The following is a 14,650-nucleotide window of genomic DNA, read 5'->3' as shown; positions in this document are numbered from 1 at the left end:
GTCATGATTGTATTCCAAACGCTTTCAGGAGCCTTATCAAAGGACATCGTAGTATTTTAAACTTGTTCAACAACCCTTATCTCGGCCTTTTCTCTCCTAGTTCTATGTTCAACAGTATTTACTACTTGTTCAACAGACGGTACCTCTGGTTTTTCGTTCCTAGTCCTACGTTGAATAGTATTTATAATTTGTTCAACAGAACGCTCCTATGAATATTTCCTCCTGGTCCTACGTTGAACAGTATTTACACTTTGCTCAACAGACCCTACATCAGGTTCTTCGCTCCGAGATCTATGTGGCTGACTATTTCTAAATTGCGATTAATATAAGGATTTTCTGACCTAGTCCTATGTTGAACAGTTTTTGCGCTTTACTCAACAGATCGCACCTCGGGATTTTACGCTGACCCCTATGTCCTTGATTATTTCCTATGTAAAGACGACTTAGTGCAATAGATCTTTTACTTAACCTAGGTATTATTAATTAGTAACTTTATTAAAAAATTAGACTTACCGAAATATCTAAAATAATTATTATCCGGTTAACAATTTTGTGGGTCCGTTCTACGGTGATACTGCTCTGCTCTCAGGCTAATTGAATCCTTTTTATGGTTTTTACTTAACAGATTTTTTAGGTGTCATGATGTCAGGTGTTATGATGTCTCAAACGCAGTATACAAGTATATGTATATAGTACCTATTATAAAGTACACTGTTTGACTTTCACTTTTTTACATTCACATCATTATGTATTGCATATATTGTAAATATTATATAGAAAGTTGTTTGAATAAAGTTGCTTCATAACTTGGTATATTTTTGTACGCACAACATACTTGTATACTTTTATATGACGTAGGTATACATTGGCATAATAATATATAATGTTTAGTTATATATATTTCTTAGAAATAAGCAAATTTATTTTATTTTATTAAAATTACGTGCGCGGAAAATCCCTCCGTAAATTCCTTTTGTTTATCGCTTTCTAAACCAGTGGGACCTACCTATGTACTCTGAAAGGTCTGCTCAGGTCTTAAGAATATCTGATACATATAATATGTATAATTGTAGATCAGGTATGTAGATTTAATTATGTAAGTATTTGTCTTAATACCAAAAACCATTCATGAACTACCAACTTCGCTGGGTAAGTCCCGCTGTTTACCAATATTTACATGTAGGTATTTAAAATGTATTTTGTTGAGTTAAACCAATAACACAAGTACACAAAAAAAACCGTTGAGGGGTTCCTTTTACCATACCTGGGGTATTATATGTTTTTGGGGACCCTGACTACGTATTCGTTTTGGCCCAGCATAATAGTTTTGTTCACCTAACAGATGTTTGTATCACCTAAAACTAATTCAGATAAATATAGGGTTATACCTATATATAAATATAAATGATCAGGATGATAAGACGAGATGAAAAGCGAGTGACTGTCCATCCGTCCGTCCGTCTGTCAGTCTGTGCAAGCGATAAGCGATAACTTGAATGAGATATTAATGAAACTTACTAAAATAACGCTAAATCAATAACGAAACGCGTCTGAGACATTAAATTTTACATCCGAGATGACATAAAAGGATAAGATTATTTTGATATTCTCATGTTGCAGAGCGAAAATGGCGAAATCTGTCTGTAACCACGCCTACTTCCCATATAACACAACTTTAAATTCCATTGACTTTCACTTTCTAGTATACAAATCAAGCACTAATTAATGTATCGGGATAAAAATTTGCACGAATATTTTCTTTAAGTTATGCCATCTCAGGTCTAAACAGTGTCAAAATCGGACCATAATTTTTCAAACCCCAGTTTTTTGTTCAATGATTTCTGGTGTGGTTGCGGTTTTTAGTTCGCTTGTAAACAAAGAACTAATTAACAGAATGAATTGTAACTTTGCATGTGTTCTCACGACAGATGTACCAACTTGAGAAAAAAGAAATTGGAGCTAGTAGTGCTATTTCTTAGTAAGAGCATAAAATTTTCAACCAACCTGTAAATGCTTGAAATAGTAGTATAGGATACCAAATCAACTGACTGTTGACTGTAGCACAGTACTTTAGCACCATTGACTTAGCCAAAGGATATCACTAAATATTCATGACAGAAAAAGACATAGAAAAAACTGCATTTGTTATTCCGGCAGGATTGTATGAATATGTCCGTATGCCTTTGAGCTAAAGAATTCCTCAGCTACTTTGCAAAGAATGATGAATGAGATTCTTAGGGAATAGATTAACAAAATTTGTAGTTTGATGATGTTTTAGTATTCTCAATATCTTAAGAAGAGAATGTCAGATCACTGGAAAAAATATTTTCAACACTATCAAAACACAATTTAAAAATTCAAGCACGCACAAGCAATTTAAATAATTGCACGAAAGGAGCATCTAAAATACTTGTAGAGGAAGTCATAATAATGAATCTATGCACAACGGTATAAATGAAACTTATAATTGGAGAAACTAAACATTACAAAAGTTCAAAAGAAAAAATATAGACAAAAGGAACAAAAAAAGGGAAGACTATTTAGAAACAAGTAGGAAGGTCCAATAAAAAAATACAAACGGGTACGTCATAAAGCCGAAACTTATGTTAAAATTAAATATTTATAAAATGTCCATTATAAAAATATAAAAAGACCATTGGCTGGAATCCAAAATTCTAGAAACGATATAGAAGAATATAAGTTTAGTACAGGAGCACTACTGAGCGATAGTACTAAACATAATATAAATAATAGCAATAATAATATAGGTATAACTATGTTTTCAGACAATGTGGTTTACCATATTAACGATTCTGGTAACTTGGGAGAAGTCGATGACAGAGGTTGTACCGGGGCAACAATGTTTTCAGACAATGTGGTTTACCATATTAACGATTCTGGTAACTTGGGAGAAGTCGATGACAGGGGTTGTACCGGGGCACCTTCAACACCTATAGTTGATGTTGCTGGATACACAATGGTACATATGGGACAGGAAAAAAAACTAAACGAAACCAATACAATCCTGCACATAATCCAACCAACAGAGATTTTAGGAATATTAAATTATTATAGAGGAGACATAGAAAACATTAACATGAAAAAGAAAGAATTCCTTCTGAACGAAATAGAAAATTTAGAGGCAAAAATTAGAACGATTCGACCAGAAAATTCAAATTCTAATAGATACAAAAAAAGGTCTACTAAATGTGTAAAGGAACCACTTACCACAGGTTATTTGGATTAATGGACGATAAAGATAGACAAGAAATTTTAAACTATTTAGAAGTTCAACAAAAGAATAATCACAATATTGTTAAAACAGTGAATCAACAAATTAGCGTAAATAAAAATTGTAATGATAATACAATTTTGCTAAAAAATGCAATAAATAAAAGTTTAAGAATTTAATAATGGCAAACAATAAAAAAATGAAGAAATTATAAATGAGGTATCATCAATATGATGAATAAATTAAAACATTTAGAAACGAAGATTAAAAACATACAGAACAATGTAGCAGCAGAAAACAAAAACCTTATTCACCCAGCAATAGTGACAAAAGATGAAATAGATAATTTCAATATAGATTTTTGAGACTAACGCTAAACTAGGAGTTTTGGCCTCCAAAAATTAATCCATTATAATTGCAATTATAATTCCACGCAGTTATATACAATCAGAATTAAAGATTATTGTGCATTAAAAAACTTGCAACAATTTTCAAGAAATAACTACCACCTTTGAGCAACTGAAAAATATTGATTCAGTTTTCCAATCTAAACTTCTGAAGCAGCAAGCATTAAAAAAGATTCAAACAAAAATTACAAAGTTATCTTCAAATATCTAAATATGTTTTTATATGTACATATATACCTGCATACATTTTTAAAACATTACTAAATAAACAAAATTATTTTAATTTCCCCTACTATTAATTATATGTATGTGTATTTTCTTAAGGACAATCTACATTATATATATCGAACGAACTTTTTACTTGACCCAATATTAAGCTGACACCTCTATTAACTAGACAGAAAGGCTGGTCCCTTCAGTGTCCACTTATGGGAGATTGTATTTATTCGAGGAAGTTCATAAAAAAAAGGTTAATTCGATTGTGAAGTTGATTTTAATTGAATTTATTTAGTAAAATTTTTTGTATTTTTTACAAACAATGGTTTTTGTAAAAATAGTAATATCAAATGAAAGAGGCAATTTCACTCATAGTCTATTAAGAAAAAATAAATATTTTTCAAGATCGTCCAAAAGAATATTAATAACAATAACTTTAAACATTTTTCGAATTTCGAAAAATCGTCAAAGTTGTATTTTTTTATTGTTTAGAACCAAATTACGTTTATTGTACGAGAAAAACTCGACCATCAAAAAAAATGCAGGTACACTTGAGAGATATTGTCTCATATACATATAGAACTCTATATCTATCTCGATAATTTTTCGGTGATACAAACAACCGTTAGGTGAACAAAACTATTATATTCTGTAGCAATATGTTACGAGAGTATAATAACACAAACAGTCACGACATTCCTCCCTTCCGTACTTATCGCCCAAATTCAAACCAAATTTGTCAAAAGTTATGCCCGTAGTTGCAACGCAGAACTCATTTGTTCTCTTCTGTTTTCATTTCACCAATGTTGCCATTGCTCAATTTGTATACACGATTTTTCACATATTTCCTTTTTTAGTTATAATTTTTCATAATGTAATAGCTCAAAACTAAAATCCAACTATTAATTATTTTACCTATTTATAAATAAGTGTATTCGACTGTGATTTTAAGTTGCAAGAGATTGATCTCTCACTCTCAGCTCACTCGTTTCTATGGAAAAAATCCAATTTTCGCGGATATCCTACCGTACGGTCTGTTGAAGCGGGCGGTGGAACCGGTGGGGACTGCGGTGATTGTTTGTGCCATAAAAATGTTGCGTAATAATTAAACATTGTTAGCCAATTGAATGGCTCTAGTTGTAGATTTAGTATCTTACTTATATTATGGGTCATACACACTTAGTTTAATTTTTCCTCTGTGTCCGAAATTTTTATAACAAATTTAACAAAATTTAATCAATTGAAATATGGGTGATACATATAAGCTCAAACATATTGTCAACCATTTAACCATTTTAAAATCACTACATAAGGTATATTGTGGTATTATGAGGTCTATAACTACTATTCGTGTCCTTTGCCAAGAGATGACGTAACTTGATTATCATTCCATTGTTAATATTCCGAAAATACGTTGGAAAGCTTCTGCGTCTTTTTCAGTATATTTCATTCGTTTGAAACGTAAACAGCAATCATTTTCTTCACTCAGATATGTCGAACTTTTTGCATCTTATAGCCCAGACCTTCCCTCTCTGACTACCATTTGTTCCATTCGATGTAGAACGGGAATACGGTTCACATCAGATCAGAGTATCAAGCATGTTCTTGATTGGTCTTTGCCTGGGGTACTTCGTGGACCGATTTTACAAATTACCAGGAAAATATGCTTTCTGAGTTTTATTAAGATAACTCACATATTGACCGATATATATTATATATATATGGTATAAAGTCAACGTCAACTGAATCTTTAAAATCTTTATATTAAGTATGTGGGGGCTATGGAAAGCATTATCCCTTCTTAGTACCAGGACTACTTATTACCATCAAAAGATGTGCTTTAAGTTTAATTGTTATACCTCAGAGATTGACCGCTATTAGTGGTAAAAAATCCGCCATTGGCATTCAAGTTCTCATATTCGGTTTGAATGTAAGTGAAAGAATTAGATGGAATTATAATTTTGGTATACGGGAAAGAGGCGTGGTTGTATCCCGATTTCGCTCATTTTCAAACTGTAAGTTAAAAAGTTTGGATAGTTTTATGTACCAAATTTGGTTATAATAGCTTTGCCACGCTAATTTTCCAATACTACTAAAAGCACTCGTCCTCAGCAAACTTGGCTGATATAGCAATCAATTACGGGGCGGTTTTACGCCCACTTTTGAACCGTTTCAATCAGCCCATAGGGGTCCAACTCCAATTTTATATCTTAAATAGAAGCCTAGTTATAGAGCTATATAGATTTTCCTTTAATGGAATTTTGTGGACGTGGTAATGGTTCGATTACACCCACTACAATACTAACCTCCCCATTGCTTCAAGAAACACGTGTACAACGTTTCAAGGCCAAGGCATGCGCCAGGCTAAATTGCTAGTAGGTGGTTACAACCTCAGTAGGTTTAAAAAGGTAATCAACCTCCCGATGAACAAATTCCGGGTAGTTGTTGCATTTTACGCTGGCCATTGTGAACTCAAGAAGCATCTATTTAACATGAGTGTAGCCCCTTGTGTACAGCAATCTGCAGACGCAGTATTAAGGCCCTTGGATCCATGTTTTCGAATAGGGATCACATCGCCTCAATAGCACTTAACAGTATATTGGCATTTATCAATGTGCTGGGGCTATGTGAGTCGTTGTGACGGAGGGGAGGGCACAATAGACTTTAGGTCGTATACCTCAATTAATATGTATCTATCTATCTGATAGGTTTCATTTAAAATTGAATTATTTGAAATGAAAATCGTAAAGAAATACACATTTGAGTTTGAAATATTGTAGTTAATCTCTGAAATGAAAAAAAATCATATGCGGAAATTATTAAAACTTAAAATTTAAGACGTTCCACAGTACAAATTATTATTAAAAACTACAATAATACAAACAGTACCAAAAATATTCCACGATCAGGCCGACACAGAAAGCTCTATTATAAAAAAAGTCAACAAGGTTTTGAAAATAAGTTGGCGAATCGCAATGAAAAATGTTCGATTATATATTTACAGCCGAGAACTGTCAGTAATGCGTTACATAACTGTGGATTTTAACGTAGAGTAGCACGCAAAAAACCTCTAATTTCTGCGAAAAATCGTAAACTTGCCTTTGCCAAAACACATCTTGAGAAAAGTGGAGGTTTTTGGAAACGAGCGCTTGTTTAACAACAAAAGTAAGTATAATATTTTTGGAAGTAATGGCCGATCTAGAATTTGGAAAAACCAAATACTGCGCCTGATGTGGAGAAACCATGGAGCCGGCTTTTTTGAAAGCAAAGCACACGGCGCACGTCGTTTGAGACTGAATATATAGGTATAATACAATATAATGCCCCAGACAACTAAATTCAGTAGCACGCATATCTGTTACTTTATTTTCATCGGCGTGTTATTCTGTTGGTTATCCATCTGTTTCCACTAAGAAATGCATTTGTTACCATTTCGGCTACCTTTTAGATACCATAACCAATTCCTATTCATTTAAATAATATTTAATATTTTGTATATTATAATATTTTGTTTTATTTTATTGTAAAAACGACTTTACTTGAACTAATTATTAAAATTAATTAATAGCTTATATATTTACTTTATATGTATATATGTTTATAGTAAGTTAAAATTATGTTATCTTTTTTTTTTTTATACACCCATTTGGGGAATTTATTTTATAGCAATCTAGTAAATTAATACTAATAAACTATTTGTTTCTGACTTAAAATTTATACGGTTTTAAAATTACAAAATGCTTATCCTAAGATATTAATTTCAGATATGTAAACTTATACATATGTATGGATTATAGTCACTATTTTAGTGAGACCTGAACAATTATTTTTTTATTTATAGTTTTTTTTTTTGTTTTTTTTACACAAGTTCGAAAGGGTTCAATCTTTTGGTAAGGATTATGGATGATGGAGAGCCTCAATGTGGATATGTTGTTGAAGTCGTTGTTCATGACTTTGAGCATACTTTTTGATGACGTTGTCAACAGTTTCTACATTCAGATCCATATGCAAGTTGTCATTACGAATGTACCAGGGTGCATTAACAATACCACGAAGTACTTTATTTTGAAATCTTTGGATAATTAATTTGTTGCTTTGACTGGTACAGCCCTAGAGTTGAATACCATATGTCCAGATCGGTTTAAGGACTTGTTGATACAAAAGTAGATTGTTGTATATTGACAAGGCAGAATATCTGCCTAATAGCCGATACATTTTTCTGTACTTAGGTTTTAATTCTTCTTGTTTTTTTTTGACATTTGATTTCCACCTAGGTTTAGTATCAAGGGTCATACCAAGATACTTTGGTTTGTGCTGTATACGTTTATTGGTGAAATCGATATGGACTGATTTGGTTTCATTCAGCTTAATGCGCCAAGTAGTTGTCCAGCGTTGTACTTCTGCAATGGCTTTTTGAAATTTTTTTGTTGACTCAATATTATTGTCGCCAACGGCTAAAATGCAATATCATCAGCAAATGTAGCAACAATATTTTCGTTAAATGTTGGTAGGTCACTAGTATACAAGATATAAAGAACTGGTTCCAATAAACTACTTTGCGGAACTCGCTTGCTTTGATTTTTTTTAGAGCAGAAAAAGCGTCCTCCTGTTTGATTCTGAAATAGCGTTCTGATAGATATGATTTCACAATATTCAAGAATTGTGTTGAAAGAAACATTTTAAGTTTATAGTTCAATCCTGCATGCCAAACTTTATCGAAAGATTGTGCTACATCAAGGAATATTGCTGAGCACACTTTTTTTCTTCTAACGTTTTTTCAATTGTATCAGTTATTCGATGAACCTGAGCAATCGTAGAGTGTTGATTCCGGAAACCAAATTGAAATTTTCAATAAAAGTTTTTCAAACAATTGGTCGGTATGATGTGGTTTTATGGGGTGGCTTTCAAGGTTTGGGTATCATAATAACTTCAGCCACTTTGCATAATGACAGTACATATTGTAGTCTGAATGATTCATTAATCAGATTGGTTATTTTAACTAATGCTTTCCTTGGTAGTCCTCTAAGTATCTGGCTGGTGATCAGGTTGAAACCACGAGCTTTTTTAGGGTTCATGTTATTTTTAATTTCTTTTTTGATTCCAGCTAGAGTGACGGGTGGTATTTCCATATTTTCTTGTGCAGTAATGTTTGGTAACAGTGTAGTGTCATCCATCGTGTTAGGTTGAAAAATCGTTTCAAGGTGTTCAGCAAATCTGGATGCTTTCTGATAGTTATTTCGAGCCCAGCTACCATCAATGTTTTTAATTGGAGGGGTTTGCATAATTGGCCTCTTCAGTCTATTGGTAGACTTCCAAAGTGAATATTCAGTACTTGAGTCATTTTTAAGTTCACATAGAAACGCACTCATGGTATCGTTCTTAAATTGTTTAATTTCGTTTCTCAATTGAGACGTTAAGTTATTCGGTCTAGTTATATCTTGTGGGGCTCTGTATTGTTGCCATTTTTTCCTCGGTTTTCTTTTTTTCAAAAATTAGTTCCAATATTTCTTTAGGATAATTGTTACCTTTTGGTCTTAAACAAACTTCAGATGTATTTTGCCACGCTGAATACTGGATATCATTGGTCAGTTTTTCTACATCCAGATCTAACTGTTCTTCAGATTGTAATGGAACTGTTAATTCAATTCTTTGGTCAAGTAAAATTCTAAAGCTTTCATAATCAGTTCATTTTAGTCAGATATGAGTTAGCTGGCCTCATTTACTTAAAGTTAGAACAATCGGTGAATGATCTGAATTTAAATCCAAAATATCTTCTATTTGCACGTAATTGCTTGAAACATCTTTTATGATAAAAAAAATCAATAAGATAGGGAACCTTGTTTGGGTCGGTAGGCCAGTATATGGGCTTGCCCTATGTTAAAGTTTCACATCCATATTTTTGAACCGCTTTTAATAACTCCCTTAGTTTAGTTGTGATGAGCGTCGACCCTCAGTGCCTGTGTTTAGCATTAAAATCATCACCAATGATGAATCGTTTTCCTATGTTTTTGAAGAATTCTTCATATCTATCACACTTAATATTGTGTTTCGGGGGGCTGTACAAGCTAACTACCGTAATGTTACCATTCTTTATTTTAATGTTTATTGCCGTTGCTTGTATATCTTCCGCTTCCAAATTCATTTCCTCATTATGGTTGATATTTTAATTGATTCTTTTCGCACTTCCTCCCCTTGCTGCATTTTCTTGATGTATAGTGTGGTAGACTTTATATCCTTTAAATCTAATGAAAGATTGTTTAGTAATGTGCGTTTCTGATATCAGGCACACGTCTAGTTTATTTATGTCTAGGATTGCCTGTACTTCTTGGTGATAGTTGAGCAACCCATTTGCATTCCATGACATAATTTTAATTGTTTTAACCATTAAGAGCTTCTTTTTTGTTTAGGTACAGTCTTTTTAGTACTGCCCTCAAGTTTATTAACCCTTTTATTGATTTTAGAAAAAGGGGTTTCTAGGTTGGTCATTTTATCAAGAATGAATTGAAGGGTTTTGCTAATATCCCCCTGTCTTTTGTTATCAATACCTTGCATTTCAGTACCTGATGCAGCTACAGAAGCATAGGTTGTTTTTTTGTTTGAACGTTGACCATTTTATTTTGAACGCAGGCAGTTATATTTATTCTGCTGCATCATTTACAATATTTTTTGGGATATGTTTGTTCAAATTGGGTTTATCAATCTTTTAATTTTTTATTTTTGGCAGCTCTTTGGCTACGACGCATCTCCTGTAATTCGCTGGATGTGGCTCTCCACAATTGACACATTTTACTCTTTGGTTGTGAGGTTTTTCACAATTTACTGTAAGATGGTTGCCTGCACATTTAACACATCTCGGCACTTTGCAGCAATAATTTTGCGTGTGACCAAAGGCCTGGCATTTTTTACATTGGGGGATTAGTTTATTTCATTGGTTGGATTTCCACTTTACACCCAAGTATATGACTTATTTTCATTATTATACTCTCGCAACCTGTTGCTACAGAGTATAATAGTTTTGTTTACCTAACGGTTGTTTGTATCACATAAAACTAATCGAGTTAGATATAGGGTTATATATATATAAATGATTAGGATGAAGAGACGAGTTGAAATCCGGGTGACTGTCTGTCCGTCCGTCCGTGCAAGCTCTAACTTGAGTAAAAATTGAGATATCTTTATGAAACTTGGTAGACATGTTTCTTGATACCGTGAGACGGTTGGTATTGCAGATGGGCGTAATCGGACCACTGCCACGCCCACAAAACGCCATTAATCAAAAACAAATTGCCATAACTAAGTTCCGCAATAAGATACAAGACTGTTATTTGGTACACAGGATCACATTAGGGAGGGGCATCTGCAGTTAAATTTTTTTTTTTAAAGTGGTCGTGGTCCCACCTCTAATAGGTTTAATGTGCATATCTCCTAAACCGCTAATGCTATAATAACAAAATTCACTGGAAGCAAATGTGTTTACAACCTCTACCTACAGCATCTCTATCGACGGTGTGAAAATGGGTGAAGTCGGATGACAACCCCACCCACTCCCTATATAACGGTACTGTTAAAAACTACTAAAAGCGCGATAAATCAAGCACTAAACACGCCAGAGACATTAAATTTTATCTCTGGGATGGTATGAGATGACTTTATAGGAACCACGTGGCACAGCCCACTTTTAGGTGAAAACCCATATCTTGAGATCTGCTTAACCAATTTCAACTAAATTCGGTACATAACGTTATTTTCATATTTCTATATTATAGTGCGAAAATGGACGAAAGCGGACTACAACCACGCCTATTTCCCATATAACACCATTTTCAATTCCATCTGATTCTTTCACTTCCCACTATGCATATCAAGCAACAATGATTATATCGGGGTTTAAAGTATGCCACCTTGTGACCAAAAATTGTCTAAACCGAACCACAACTGTTCAAGCCCCTAAGTACTAAATATGTGGACCCCAGTGCCTATAGTTGACCCTCTACCGAAAATATCAGTCAATCCACAAAAATCTCAAACGAGTGTACCATTTGACTTTGCGAGAGTATAAAATGTTCGGTTACATCCGAACTTAGGCCTTCCTTATTTGTTTTTTCTATATTTTTTTCGTTGCTAAATGTCAACATAAACATATTTAAAGGCCTTTTTTCTTCCCATGACAATTTATTGATAGCAGAGATAATTTAAAACCCTTTTTCAGCTAAAAATTATCCAACAACGCTAGGATTACATGAGTGGTGCAGGTTTTTAGCCATTCCCTTACTGGTCTTTTTTGTTTATTTTCATATGAGTAAAAAACCAAATTATTTTGTTTAAGTAGCTTAATTGTTTCTTTATAATCATTTGACTCTCTACAATTAATTTTGACCGTTGAGTCGTTGATTAATTTCATTTGAAAGGAACTTTCAATATATGTTCTTTTATCAGGCAGTATAAGGTTTCATATGATTTGATTCCATGTACAACAATAGGTGGTGGTAATGGTTCTTTTTTAGTTTTTTCGGGAGTTTGCATATCATTCTTTAAAGTGGTTGGTGAGGGTGTTGTATTTATTTTAATTTTTTTATTTTTATGTTTTTCTCTAATCCATTAGAGATAGTCAGCTCACCTTCATCCATCCCACATTATTTTACTGGAGCTGGTCTACTAGCTCTAGAGGATGCAGGAGTTGCGGTTCTCGAGGCACTTAGAAAAGGCCTTCCTTTAGGTAGATTTGCCTTGAGCATATCAATTTATTTTTGCATGTCCATAAGTTGAGAATTAAGACAAGCAATTTCGCTATCTGCATGTTGCCATTGACTAGAGGCATATTGTCATTGATTAAACAACTGCTGTTCATTTTGGGTGCGTTGTTGATCCTCTTGGAACAGTACTTGGTTTTGCTGGATGAGTATGTACTCATTTGATGTAGTTGCTGTTTTATTATTGAGACTGATGTCACATAGTAAAATATGATTTATCCCTCACAGAACTCTTTTCTAGCAGGCTTTTAGGCTTTACCTAAACAAAAGCTCTTATGTTATCTATGATACAAATATAAAATTAAAAAGAAAAAATAAAATCAATTAGGGAATTCACAAGGTGTCATATTGTGTCATATCGTCATATTGTCTTATTTTTTATGACTGTCATATCGACACTGTTGTTGTTTCCCATACAAAATTGAAATACGACAAATACAACACAGCGAGGTATGTTTTTTGAGTGTGCTATTCTATCAGCGTATCTGTTTACTTTTTTTATTGTTGACGTTTAGGTGTCTAAAATTAATAAAATAAATAAATTTCATTAATTTCTTTAATAATATGGAAAGAAGCCACGATATATAGGTAAATTAAGATAAAGAAAAGTGGAATATAAAAATATTTTGTTGTTTATGTGGTTGCAAATGATTTTGTTGCAGTGTAAATCAAAACGCCGCCGTTTCAACATAAAGAAGCTTTAATTTTATTTTTCTCACTTTCCCATGGCACTTTTGTATTCTTAATTTTTCACTACCAGCTAGTGAAGTGTAGAAATATTACATATTATGACATATAATAATTAAGGGGTGCTCACAAGCGTCGTATTTTTTAAGACTATTGAAATACGACATAAGACATAAGACGAAGCTTGTGAATTGCCTAAATGTGTATTTACACAAGCATAGTTATTGAAGAGAAAAAAAAGATATGTACTCTGAACTTAAACGTATATGGTAGGTAATTACATATATGGCAAGTTCAGAAACTAAAAACAATCATGTAAAACAGCAATAACTTAATGAATATACAATTTTTTTTTGGTTTTTTTTTAACTTAAACATTAAAATTAAATTTAATGGAACGTAGAAAAAACAAATTGGCCTATAAAATATGTCTTTACCAAGCACTTCTGATTGCATTGATAGTTCACAAAATATTAACACATTTTAAATATGTTTGTATGCACGAAAAGGGAATTTTTGTCATTTACAATTGCTCTGAACAGAAAGCTTGCTTGTATCCACAAAAAGGGAATTCCTCAAATTGATCATCAAATCATTTAAAAAAAGACCGTGTAAAATCAGAATTAGGTGTTGTTATTTGCCGAAAATGGAAGAATTTAGTCTATTAATTAAAATTATGCCAGCGAGACCGTCCCTGTCAATGGCGACCGTTATCGCGCCATGATAACCGACTATTTGATGCCTGAAATTGAAGCTCGTGATCTCGGCTTCGACAAGACGGCGCCACTTCTCACACATTGTGATTTTTCAATGGCTTTATTGAAAGCACACTTCGGTGAGCAGATAATTTCACGTTTTGGGCCGATCGATTGGCCACCAAGATCGTGGAATATCACACTGTTAGACGTTTTCCTGTGGGGATAACGGATATGCGGATAATCCTGCTTCGATTTAGGTCTTGGAGCAAAATATCACCCGTGTCATTCGCCAGTTACCAGTCGATATGATCGAATATGCTCAAACGAGTCATCGAAATTTGTACTCAACGGAAGGACTCTCTGAGACGCAGCCGCGGCCAACATTTGAAAGAGATAATCTTGAAGAAATAAATGCCAAAGAATGTTTTTTCGAATAATAATAAACAGTCCCCATTAAATTAGAATTGTCTGTGTTTTTTTCTTTAAAAAGTAGGAAACCTCAAAAAAATCGTAAATAAAATATAGGTTTAATGTGAATATCTACTAAACCACTAAAGCTATAATAACCGAATTCACTGAAGACAAATCCTTTTAGTGCTCCTACCGACAGTGTTAAACGAGTAAAATCGGGTGATAACCCCACCTGCTTCCCATATCACGG

General features: G+C 33.3%; 1 protein-coding gene and 1 long non-coding RNA gene across 9 annotated transcripts in view; one reads left to right on the top strand and one right to left on the bottom strand.

Annotated features, from left to right (window-relative positions):
* The window catches only part of LOC118680134 (synaptic vesicle 2-related protein), a 337,472-nt gene that overhangs the window by 109,963 nt on the left and 212,859 nt on the right, over positions 1-14,650 (top strand). The window lies entirely within an intron of this gene.
* LOC118680150 (uncharacterized) overlaps positions 1-14,650 on the bottom strand; it is a 122,417-nt gene that overhangs the window by 103,046 nt on the left and 4,721 nt on the right. For all 4 annotated transcript variants that reach the window (XR_011396274.1, XR_004975659.2, XR_011396276.1 and 1 more), the window contains one exon: positions 514-696. This is a non-coding gene — a long non-coding RNA (uncharacterized lncRNA). The remainder of the gene's footprint in view (positions 1-513; positions 697-14,650) is intronic.

Source organism: Bactrocera oleae, chromosome 4 (assembly GCF_042242935.1).
Source record: "Bactrocera oleae isolate idBacOlea1 chromosome 4, idBacOlea1, whole genome shotgun sequence".
Taxonomy (NCBI): domain Eukaryota; kingdom Metazoa; phylum Arthropoda; class Insecta; order Diptera; family Tephritidae; genus Bactrocera; species Bactrocera oleae.
Note: the sequence above shows the minus strand (reverse complement) of the source record. Positions and strands in the feature narration are given on the sequence as shown.